Source organism: Pristiophorus japonicus, chromosome 10, assembly GCF_044704955.1.
Source record: "Pristiophorus japonicus isolate sPriJap1 chromosome 10, sPriJap1.hap1, whole genome shotgun sequence".
NCBI classification, from domain to species: domain Eukaryota; kingdom Metazoa; phylum Chordata; class Chondrichthyes; family Pristiophoridae; genus Pristiophorus; species Pristiophorus japonicus.
The window spans coordinates 133,502,991-133,515,174 of record NC_091986.1 but is presented as its reverse complement, the minus strand read 5'-3'; positions in this window follow the sequence as shown (position 1 = coordinate 133,515,174).

Here is a 12,184-nt window from a genome sequence, read left to right as displayed (position 1 = left end):
CACCTTTGGCTCATTTGCTGTGAAGGAGCTCCGCGTAAAGCACTTGCTTTGGGAGTCTCGTGTCTGGCATGCGAACTATGTGGCCTGCCCAGCGGAGCTGATCGAGTGTGGTCAGTGCTTCAATGCTGGGGATGTTAGCGAGGACGCTGATGTTGGTGAGCCTGTCCTCCCAGGGGATTTGTAGGATCTTGCGGAGATATCGTTGTGATATATCTCCAGCGACTTGAGGTGTCTTCTGTACATGGTCCATGCCTCTGAGCCATGCAGGAGGGCAGATATTACTACAGCCCTGTAGACCATGAGCTTGGTGGTAGATTTGAGGGCCTGGTCTTCGAACACTCTTTTCCTCAGGCTGCACTAGTGCAATGGAGGCGGTGTTGAATCTCCGCATCAATGTCTGCTTTTGTTGATAAGAGGCTCCCGAGGTATGGGAAATGGTCCACGTTGTCGAGGGCCGTGCGTGGATCTTGATGACTGGGGAGCAGTGCTGTATGGTGAGGACAGGCTGATGGAGGACCTTTGTCTTATGGTTGCTTGGCATAAGGCCCATACTTTCGTATGCCTCAGTAAATACGTTGACTATATCCTGGAGTTCAGCCTCAGAATGTGCGCAGACGCAAGCGTCGTCCGCATACTGTAGCTCAACGACAGAGGTTGGGGTGATCTTGGACCTAGCTCGGAGGCGGTGAAGATTAAAGTCATCAACTGCACACACATGGCAATCCGCAACCCCCAGATCAACTAGGAGTATTCATCAACTGAAAGGGGTTTCATTCTATCAACATGCAACCACAAGAAAAGATTTATGCAAGTGTGTGTCAGACTTCCAGGAAGCTGTCATGATGCTTTCATCCTGCAGCAGTGCAAGCTCCTTGATGTCTTTGGACCTGCAAACAAACTTAAGGGGTGGCTGCTTTGTCTCCTAGCGGCCCTTTAAACTTGGCTGATGACACCCATGAGGAAGCCAACCAATGAAGCCCTGGAGTGGTACAATGAAAGCCATATGACAACTAGATGTGACATTGAACAAGTAATTGGCATACTCAAGATGTGCCTCAGGTGCCTGGATAGAACTGGAGCAGCCTTTCAGTACTCACCAGCCTGGGTATCCAGAATGATCATGGTGTGTTGTGCCCTGAATAACATTGCGCAACAGTGAAGATTGGAGCTGCAGGAGGAACAAGACACTTAGCATCCATTGTTTGAGGAGGAATCCAAGGAGGAGGAGGAGAAAGAGGAGGAGGAGGGGGAAGAAGATGACGACACCATTGCAGCACCAGCTGCTCACATTGTTGCTGGGATGCCAGGTACTCCCTTATAGCTCTATGGTTTGGATTGTTACCAGCACTGGATCATGTTACAACCACATCAAATGGCAAATCTTAACCACCCCCCAATCCCACTGACCTAAAGCAGTCCTGCTACCAACCAACCGCCAAATACACATCCACCCATCAATTCATGTCTTCCAATTCATCAACAAACTACTGAAAAGGCAAGTTGTCACCTGGCAACCAATAATGGGCAACACAGCAAAGTAACAGATTTTATGTGATTCTACAAAAGAATGGAAGCTTTAAAACATATCATTATGTCACCTGCTCATGTGCATACACTTGTGCAACTGCAAAGCTTTCCCCTTCCTTTTCCTTCTGCTTATACCTGTTGCTTGAGCAGAGGTAGAATGAGGCTGTTCACATCTCTGCTTTGACTGCTGAGATGCTCTTGGCTGACGACCTCTAGATTATGAAGCCCATGAGAGCCCCACCAACGACTGTTCTACCTGCATCTATGCAAGGGCAGTCTAAGACATCGGGAGATGAGGTAGCGCATTGGGTACTAACAGAAGGAGTATCAAGGGGTGAGAAGTGGGAGCATTTTCATGCTCTTTTTCACCATCCTCTCTCATAAAGGCCAGCCACAGTTCACTCTTACTAGTGTGCTGGAGAGCAGCTTGGTGCAAGTCAGTGATGTGCTGTAAGGCCAAGACTAAGGTGTCTGAGATCCTATTTAAGGCGCCTGACATATGGGCATCCAGAATCCGCACAGTGGTGTTGAAGGCCTGTAAGGACTCATTTGATTGCCACGATTGATGTTCCATGGAGTTGGCCACCCTATCCATGGAAGAATACATTCTTGCAATGCCTTGTGACATCAACCCACTCGTGCTTGAGGTGGACTCCTCCATTCTTTCTGCAATCGTGGACAGTGTACTTGGAATGCCAGTCAGTGCATCGCATATTTTCTGCTGTCCCTCAGTGATTATCCTTTTCATCGATGCCCCCTGATGAGTTCAGCTGAGCAGAGCTTGGAGAGGGCTATGCCCCCCGATGTGGACTCTCCACTGCTGTCCCCGTCGCTACTGTCTGCTCTTGATCACTTGCAAAGTCTGAGTCACTAGGTGAAAACCCAACTATCTCTAACTGAACCCACCGAAGTGCGAGCATCTGCGCTGGTGCATGGTAAGCATGGGTCTTGTGACGGTGCATCCTCAGAAAGAACGAGTTCCGCTCAGGGTTCATCTTCCATGACATCCAACAAAGTCCGGCGACTGCTGCTGCATGAAGGCCCTGACGGAGAGAGAATATATGGTTAGTACTGGTTAGGTAAGAATGTTGCAACTTATCATTATGAAGGTGAACATATTTCACTCATTATAAAAATCAAGTCACCGTGATTGAGTGTTGTATGACTTATGGGTGGATGATATTTAATTATGTCACCAGGTAGCTGGGAGATCCTCTTCTCCCCAGCTTCGATGGACAGGGATGCTGAGACATCACTGATCTCAGTGCTTCTTCCTCTGCAGTTGTCAGATGTAAGATCTGTGGAGGACCACCTCCGCTTCCCTCTCTCTCTAGTGTTCTTTTTTTTTGTGTGCTCTCTTCCCCCGCAACAGTGAAAACAACAGACCTATGAGTAACTGTAATGGCATGTATTCACTTGCAGTCCATTTGGGAGGGTAACTATTAGGGAGAGGCAGGAAATTGCATAAGGGTGAGGGTGAGTGGGAGTGTGGGAGCTGGCATGGACTAGAATGGCCGGTTTCTATGTCATATATCCTATGTAATCCTATGTAATGAACCACATAGAAGAAGGTTGGGTGCACTTGCAAGGTAAGTAGCTGTGAGGAGTGATGTGGAGGAGTAGGCTTGACAAGGCACAGTGATGATGTGCACAGCAGGATGTAGGTGAATGTACAACTGTACTCACCTTCCCTGACCTGCTTAGGTCATTAAATCGCTTCCTATACTGAATCCATGAGCATGGCATGATGCTTCTGTGGCTGACCTCCTGGGCCATCTTCAGCCACTCCATCTTTGTGGCAGCAGCTGATCTGTCCCTCCCATTGCTGGGGAAGTGTGTCTCTCTCTGGCTCCTCACTGCCCATTGCAGTACATAGAAACATAGAAAGATAGAAAATAGGTGCAGGAGTAAGCCATTCGGCCCTTCGAGCCTGCACCACCATTCAATAAGTTCATGGTTGATCATTCCCTCAGTACCCCTTTCCTGCTTTCTCTCCATACCCCTTGATCTCTTTAGCCGTAAGGGCCATATCGAACTCCCTCTTGAATATATCCAATGAACTGGCATCAACAACTCTCTGCGGCAGAGAATTCCTCAGGTTAACAACTCTCTTAGTGAAGTAGTTTCTCCTCATCTCAGTCCTAAATGGCCTATCCCTTATCCTAAGACTGTGTTCCCTGTTCTGGACTTCCCCAACATTGGGAACATTCTACCCGCATCTAACCTGTCCCGTCCCGTCAGAATCTTATATGTTTCTATGAGATCCCCTCTCATCCTTCTAAACTCTAAAGTATAAAGGCCTAGTTGATCCAGTCTCTCCTCATATGTCAGTCCAGCCATCCTGGGAATCGGTCTGGTGAACCTTCGCTGCACTCCCTCAATAGCAAGAACGTCCTTCCTCAGATTAGGAGACCAAAACTGAACACAATATTCCAGGTGAGGCCTCACCAAGGCCCTGTACAACTGCAGTAAGACCTCCCTGCTGCTATGCTCAAATTCCCTAGCTATGAAGGTCAACATACCATTTGCCTTCTTCACCGTCTGTTGTACCTGTATGCCAACTTTCAATGACTGATGAACCATGCCACCCAGGTCTCGTTACACCTCCCCTTTTCCTAATCTGATGCCATTCAGATAATATTCTGTCTTCGTGTTTTTCCACCAAAGTGGATAACCTCACATTTATCCACATTATACTGCATCTGCCATGCATTTGCCCACTCACACAACCTGTCCAAGTCACCCTGCAGCCTATTAGCCTCCCCCTCACAGCTCACACCGCCACCCAGTTTAGTGTCATCTGCAAACTTGGAGATATTACACTCAATTCCTTCATCTAAATCATTGATGTATATTGTAAAGAGCTGGGGTCCCAGCACTGAGCCCTGCGGCACTCCACTAGTCACTGCCTGCCATTCTGAAAAGGACCTGTTTATCCCGACTCTCTGATTCCTGTCTGCCAACCAGTTCTCTATCCACGTCAATATATTACCACAAATACCATGTGCTTTGATTTTGCACACCAATCTCTTGTGTGGGACCATGTCAAAAGCCTTTTGAAAGTCCAAATGCACCACATCCACTCATTCTCCCTTGTCCTAGTCTACTAGTTACATCCTCAAAAAATTCCAGAAGATTTGTCAAGCATGATTTCCCCTTCATAAATCCATGCTGACTTGGACCGACCCTGTCACTGCTTTCCAAATGCGCTGCTGTTTCATCCTTAATAATTGATTCCAACATTTTCCCCACTACTGATGTCAGGCTAACCGGTCTATAATTACCCACTTTCTCTCTCCCTCCATTTTTAAAAAGTGGTGTTACATTAGCTGCCCTCCAGTCCATAGAAACTGATCCAGAGTCAATAGACTGTTGGAAAATGATCACCAATGCATCCACTATTTCTATGGCCACTTCCTTAAGTACTCTGGGATGCAGACTATCAGGCCCCAGAGATTTATCGGCCTTCAATCCCATCAATTTCCCTAACACAATTTCCCACCTAATAAGGTTTTCCTTCAGTTTCTTCTTCTCACTCGACCCTCGGTCCCCTCGTACTTCCAGAAGGTTATTTGTGTCTTTCTTCGTGAAGACAGAACCAAAGTATTTGTTCAATTGGTCTGCCATTTCTTTGTTCCCCATTATAAATTCACCTCAATCTGACTGCAAGGGACCTATGTTTGTCTTCACTAATCATTTTCTCTTCACATATCTATAGAAGCTTTTGCAATCAGTTTTTATGTTCCTGGCAACCTTCTTCTTGTACTCTACTTTCCCTCTCTTAATTAAACCCTTTGTCCTCCTCTGCTGAATTCTAAATTTCTCCCAGTCCTCAGATTTGTTGCCCTTTCTGGCCAATTTATATGCCTCTTCCTTGGATTTAACACTATCCTTACGTTCCCTTGTTAGCCACGGTTGAGCCACCTTCCCCGTTTTATTTTTACTCCAGACAATTGTTGAAGTTCATCCATGTGATCTTTAAATGTTTGCCATTGCCTATCCACTGTCAATCCTTTAAATATCATTTGCCAGTCTATTCTAGCCAATTCACGCCTCAAACCATCGAAGTTACCTTTCCTTAAGTTCAGGACACTAGTCTCTGAATTAACTGTGTCACTCTCCATCTTAATAAAGAATTCTACCATATTATGGTCACTCTTCCCCAAGGGGCCTCGCACAACAAGATTGCTAATTAGTCCTTTCTCATTACACATCACCCAGTCTAGGATGGCCAGCTCCCTAGTTGGTTCCTCGACATATTGGTCTAGAAAACCATCCCTAATACACTCCAGGAAATTCTCCTCCACCGCATTGCTACCAGTTTGGTTAGCCTCATCAATATGTAGATTAAAGTTACCCATAATAACTGCTGTACCTTTATTGCATGCATCCCTAATTTCTTGTTTGATGCTGTTCCCAACCTCGCTACTACTATTTGGTGGTCTATACACAACTCCCACTAGCGTTTTCTGCCCCTTGGTATTCCGTAGCTCCACCCGTACTGATTCCACATCATCCAAGCTAATGTTCTTTCTTACTATTGCATTAATTTCCTCTTTAACCAGCAATACCACCCTGCCTCCTTTTCCTTTCTGTGTATCCTTCCTAAATGTTGAATACCCCTGGATGTTGAGTTCCCAGCCTTGGTCATCCTGGAGCCATGTCTCCGTGATGCCAATTACATCATACCCGTTAACTGCGATCTGCCCAGTTAATTTGTCCACCTTATTCCATCAAGTGAGGTACCATTAAATCAGGAATTGCAGCCATTTTTACTTTATAAGTCCTGAGAGCTAGTATGAGCCCTGTTGATGCCTTTTGAGAGGCTCCAATTCTTAACAGGAAAAGATAATCAATGGCAGAGTGGATTGACTATCTTTCCCTCGAGGTTGCTGGAAGTAGAAGATGGAAAATTGAAAATTTACATGGACCCTTCTAGGGCCTCCTCTCCACCATTTGAAGGAAGCATGACATTGCTCACATATTTTCTTGTCAGCAGTCAGAGGGGCTCCATTGAAGCTGGTACAATAGAAAACTCAATCCCTATAATTTAGGATGAGGTCTGGGCTTGCTCGTTCAAATGGACTTAGAGTCTGCTCCACCATTCTTCCATTGGTGGAGCGACTCCACAGGAAGTTCAGAGCCCTAACCTGCACTGCCAGAAGTCAGGTTTAAAATAACACACAGGAAGTCCAGACTAACCTGTTAGTTTTTAATGTTAGAAAAGAGCTCTAATATCCCTAACTGCAGGACAATGTGAGCAGGTCAGCATAGCTTTGGTGCTATCTACTTGTACTTCTCTCAAGTTAGCACTCCTACCTGCAGTGTAACTGGACTATTAGTGGAGAACCATCCCATTTAAATTGCAGTCAAACCCATAGTTGAAGACGGACTGGAACAATCAGAGCAATAATTAAGCAATACGAGCATGGGAGCTTAATGGAATGGTTCCCCTTTTCAACTTCAATCATTCGTGTTTAATCGAATACATAAATTGCATTATTTTTAATGTAATTGCAGTGTAAACATGTGGCATTAAACTCTAATCATAAGCTTTGCTGAACAAAAGAAGCTCAATATGTGAGAGCATACTGGATCTGGGGGTTTTGAACAGATCAGTGGATCTCCATTTCCATCTTGAATGTAACTGCTGTACTTATTAAACTAAAAGGCTAATTTTGAAAAATAATGGCTTGGAAATTACTATTAGTGTCTGTAAATTGCTTCTTAGTAATTGATTTGGAGTAAGAAAAGAAAAATAAATAGTCAATCCAACTGGCAGTAAATACAGGTTTACATTAGTCTGACAGAATTCATAACCAGCATTTAAATCTGACCACTGTTTTAGCTCTGTTCCGCCAAAAGTACAGAAACAAGCAACAAACAAAAAATGGAATGATTTTAAAATATATTTCATCGTTATAATTAGCATCTAGAAGTAGCCGATGTAGTTGAAGAGATTGTCCCAGATCTTGCTGGAGCAGGACATTTCGCAGCATAGGCCGTTTGTTAGACTTTTTCCTCTACGTTAAGCTCCAAAAAAAATTGCACCATAACCTGCTGCAAGTGCGAACCGGGAACAGCATGGTGAGGGCAACAGGTCCTCAGGGACCTAGGTGAATGGCAGCACCAACAGTGAATTTCATTAACTAATGAGATGTAAGGATTGAGAATGAAACAGAGGGATGACTGAGAAGGAAAGTGAATTAGAGTGGGTGAATTCGAGTCTAATTCTATACAGAAACAAAAATAAAGGGGAGAATTTTAACTTTAAAAAATGGGTGGGTGGGAAGATGGGTGTAGTTAAAGTGTTAAAAATGTACATCCCAAACTGAACCCTCTTATGTTCTTATAGTGCCACAGCTAATCATTAATGTATGCCGTTCAATCTGGTTGGTTGAGAGTAGGAAACAGAAGCTTCTCATGAAAATCAGTCTCTGCCGTTAAAGTCAGCATGGCTTGAGGGAAACCCATTCGCCCGGATTTTCTGCCCGCCTCAGAGTCCCCAACCCACCATCTACAAGGCACAACTCAGGAGTGTGATGGAATGCTCTCCACTTGCCTGGATGAGTTCCGTTCCAACAACATTCAACATCATCCAGGACAAAGCAGCCTACTTGATTAGCACAATATCCACCATCTTAAACATTCACTCCTCCATCACCAACGTATCGTGGCTGCAGTGTGTACCATCTACAAGATGCACTGCAGCAACTCACCAGGGCTTCTTCGGCAGCACCTCCCAAACCCGCGAGCTCTACCACCTAGAAAGACAAGGACAGCAGACGCATAGGAACACCATCACCTCCACGTTTCCCTCCAAGTCACATACCATCTTGACTTGGAAGTATATTGCCATTCCTTCATCGTCACTGGGTCCTGGAACTCCCTCCCTAACAGCTCTGTGGGAGTACCTTCACCACACGGACTGCAGCGATTCAAGAAGGCGGCACACCACCATCTTCTCAAGGGCATTTAGGGATGGGTAATAAATGATGGCCTTGTCAGCGACTCCCACACACATCCCAGGAACGATTTTCTTTTTAAAGAATTAGTCGTTGCACAACTCTCTTAGGACAGTGAAGGCAAAAATCAATGTGATAAATTCCCAGAGCGAATATAGATGAGGCAATGCTTGTTAGACATTCTGGCACCAGCCTCTTCTTAAAGGTTAAGTAAGATGACTCTGCATCGGCACAGTTTCTCCATTTCAGTCTGCGCAGAATGGCAACATGGCTAAAATAGCAGGTCACCAGCGTGCCCACCGGTTTTCCAACACGGCCCTGGAGAAGTTGATGGAGGCTGTTGAGAGGCAGTCGGATGTCCTGCAGCCTGAACGTGGCAGGAGGCCACCACTAAGAGTTTTTCGGTATTTGTGGAGGGAGGTGGCACAGCATGTGTCTACACGAAGCATGGTGCCCAGAAATGCCACACAATGTTGCAAGAAGTTGAATAACCTCACTCAGGTCATCAGGGTGAGTACCCTTTCTATTAACCTTATAATGCCATAATTTGAACTGCATATTCTCACACAATATAGAGTCATAGAGTCTGTGCAATACCTGCTCCTTCACTATGTGCATCAAAGCATGGTCTTTGTTGCTGAAGAGGGCTGCAAAGTTTCGCCTCAGTTCAACAGCCATACCCTGTGCCTCCATACGTAGCTCTCCTTCTTGGTCCCTACTCAGCAACACTCCTCCCCTTACTACCATTTCACTCTTTATATGTGTTGTAAAAACGTTAGCCTTACCCTTAATCTTAGCTAGTAGCCACCAAATCCCACCGCTCACACAGCCAAATGGAGTCAAATCTGCAGACTTCCATACATTAGTAGCTATTCAACTCTGCAAGGCACATGTGACCGACGATTAGCTGCACACTTACTCACACCTTCTTCTGTTTATTATTGCAGGCAAAACTCGCTCACAACAGGCGTGAATAGCTGCAGACCAGAGGAGGGGGGCCTGAACTTCACACCTTCACGGAAGTGGAAGAGCAAATGGCTGCCCTCATGGGCGAATAAGTGGGTGCAGTAGTGGTTAGGGAAGCCAAGCCTCCTGGGGACAGTGACCGTATGTTCATCCCCTTTCCCTCTTATATGAGACCATTTACCTCTGAAACCAGGTGCCTCTCCCACTTTACATATAAATGCCCTATGTCACCTCCTTCTTCCCTTCCTGCCCCCTCCCCTGCTGCTAACCACACTTCTGTCGCTTTGTACTTCCAGATAATGAGCCAGAAGCTCAATAGCCTGTCCGTGAGGCGTCCACCTCCACTGACGGGGGAGACGAGGAGGAAGGGGATGACAGTTCTGTGCCACTCCTGTAGAATCCAACTGCTCCAGACAGTGGGGACACCACCTTGGTGAATGAGTTGATCTTCCTGGGGTTTGACGAGCCTCAGGTTCCTCGACCCAGTGGCCTGCAGCAATGCCCAGCGCGAGGGGAAGCTCGGGGGCCATCTCCCCAGAGGGTGAGTCGGCACCTGAGCCCTACTGAGCTTGACTCAGATGTGGACCTCGATTTGGAGGGATTGGCGAGAGAATCTCAGGGGATACACCGCGACCTTATGGGTGCATTGGCAATGGTCCCGCAGAGCCCGTGCCTCTGAGCATCCCATCGAACCCATCCATGGCAAGTACCAAAGGATATTGGAGTTGACGAGCGACCATGGAGACCCAGAGGTAATGGTACATGCTGTGGCTGATGTGGCAGGAGCTATCACAACACAGGCTGAAGCTATGCAAGGCCTTCATGATGTGATGCAGTCACTGGTTGGTGGCATCAACTCTCAGTCTGCTGCATTGCAGACTCAGTCTGCTCTCATGCAGACTCAGTCTGCTCTCATGCAGACTCAGATTGATGCCGCGCAAGCACTGACTGCTGCCATCCTCTCTGGAGCTCCCACAGTCCAACGGGCAACTCACGGTGCTGAAGCAGGCCAGCAATCTGTGCTCCAGCCGATTGCTCTGGATGCTGCGGCTCTGTCCCGGGGGAGTGGCAGTATGTCGATGGAAATGGAAGGTGATGTCCTCTCTCACGATGACAGCATTCTGGCTTCCACTACTGCCACTCTGCCTTTGCACCAGATGCAGACTGCAGCCCACCCATCCCAGACTGCTGCCGCCCATGCTGAGGTGGTGCAGTCCACTGCCAGGCCTTCCAGGTCCAAAGCTGGTCCCAGGGCATCCTGTGAGGCCATCTGCAGTCTCTGCCTCACAAACACAGCCGCCTTCAAGCAGCCTTGCTGCCGGCACTAGGGACACATTGAGGAGGAGCACTAGTCATGGGAGGGGGGGAAAAGGGAAGGGGTGGGAAATATTAGAGTAAGTCAGAATAATGACTTTGCTCACCATCGCCAGATATCCACATGTTGTAAATATAATTGTACCTATTTCATTGCTGATGTTTGACGCCTGTTATTTGTGGAAGGGTCTTGGCATAATATGGTTCCTGGGAGATGGTCTTGCATCTGTTATGCTGTTTCAAGAATCTTTTGTTACATTCTTTTTTAGTTGCTGGTGAAGGGTTGTTGGTGTGCTGCTTGAGAACATACTCTTGTCAGAGATAATAAAATGTTGAGTTGACCGTTTGCATTGTCGTCATGTGCATGAATTGCAAATTTCACGGAGCTGCGCCATCAGCCTAGCACATAGCGATGTGCCTATGAGGCCCAGTAGTTATGTGGTCGTTGATTCGTCGGAATCGATGCAGAATGAGGCGCTGACATGCAGCAGCAGCATTGTCATGGTGCCTCCTCCGTGGCTGCTGATCCTCCTCCCATCTGCCTCGCAATGCTGTGCATCGTCATGTTCCTCCTCCTCTTTCTGCGATGGAGTTGCAATCCTCAATGGCAATGCCTGGGCCCTCATGATGACCAGGTTGTGCAGCATGCAGCAGACCACAATGAAGCATGACACTTGATCAGAGGAGTACTGAAGGCTGCCTCCAAAGCAGTCAAGGCATCGGAACTGCAGCCTTCTAATGCAGTGCTCCTCAGACATGTCTAGGTATGATAATTGTTCCCGATAAACCTGTGTGGGATAAGGCCACCTGCCCCGAGGTCTATGGGGTCTCCTCATTCGTGGCCCCACATTTCCAATCTCCCTTCTCTGTAGATGCCACCTATCAATTGCTTGGAGGAGGCGAGAGTGGCGTGTTAGCACTGCACCCATGTAAATGCACACCTCAAATTGCGAACTAACTGTAACTTTGAAGGTTGTCTCAGCAATCCCAGTGATACACGCACTGTGCTATGTGGAAACGTAGCACTCACTGTGAACCCCGAGCAACCCGGTTGCTCAACCCTTTAATGACCTTCCTGATGTTGCCCAAAGAAGCTGGGACCGCCTGTTTTTTCAGGCGTGTTCAGTAGCTGTTGGTAAGTGAGGCGCACAAATCTAAGTCCAGGGCACGTATACTGACGTCATGAACTGGCTGTCATTAGACTGCGAGGCGATAAGTGTTAGCGCCGCCGGTAAAAGTCAACCAAAGTTTCCTGGTGCAACTAAAATCTCTGCGGCTGATTGTTAAGCCATTAGAAACACTTGACCGCTTCTCCGGGACACAAAATGGAGGCGATAGCCAACCGAATTTCTAGCCTACATTTTTCAAAGAATACGTGATCTCCTTATTCCTCCTACCAAAATGTGCAACCT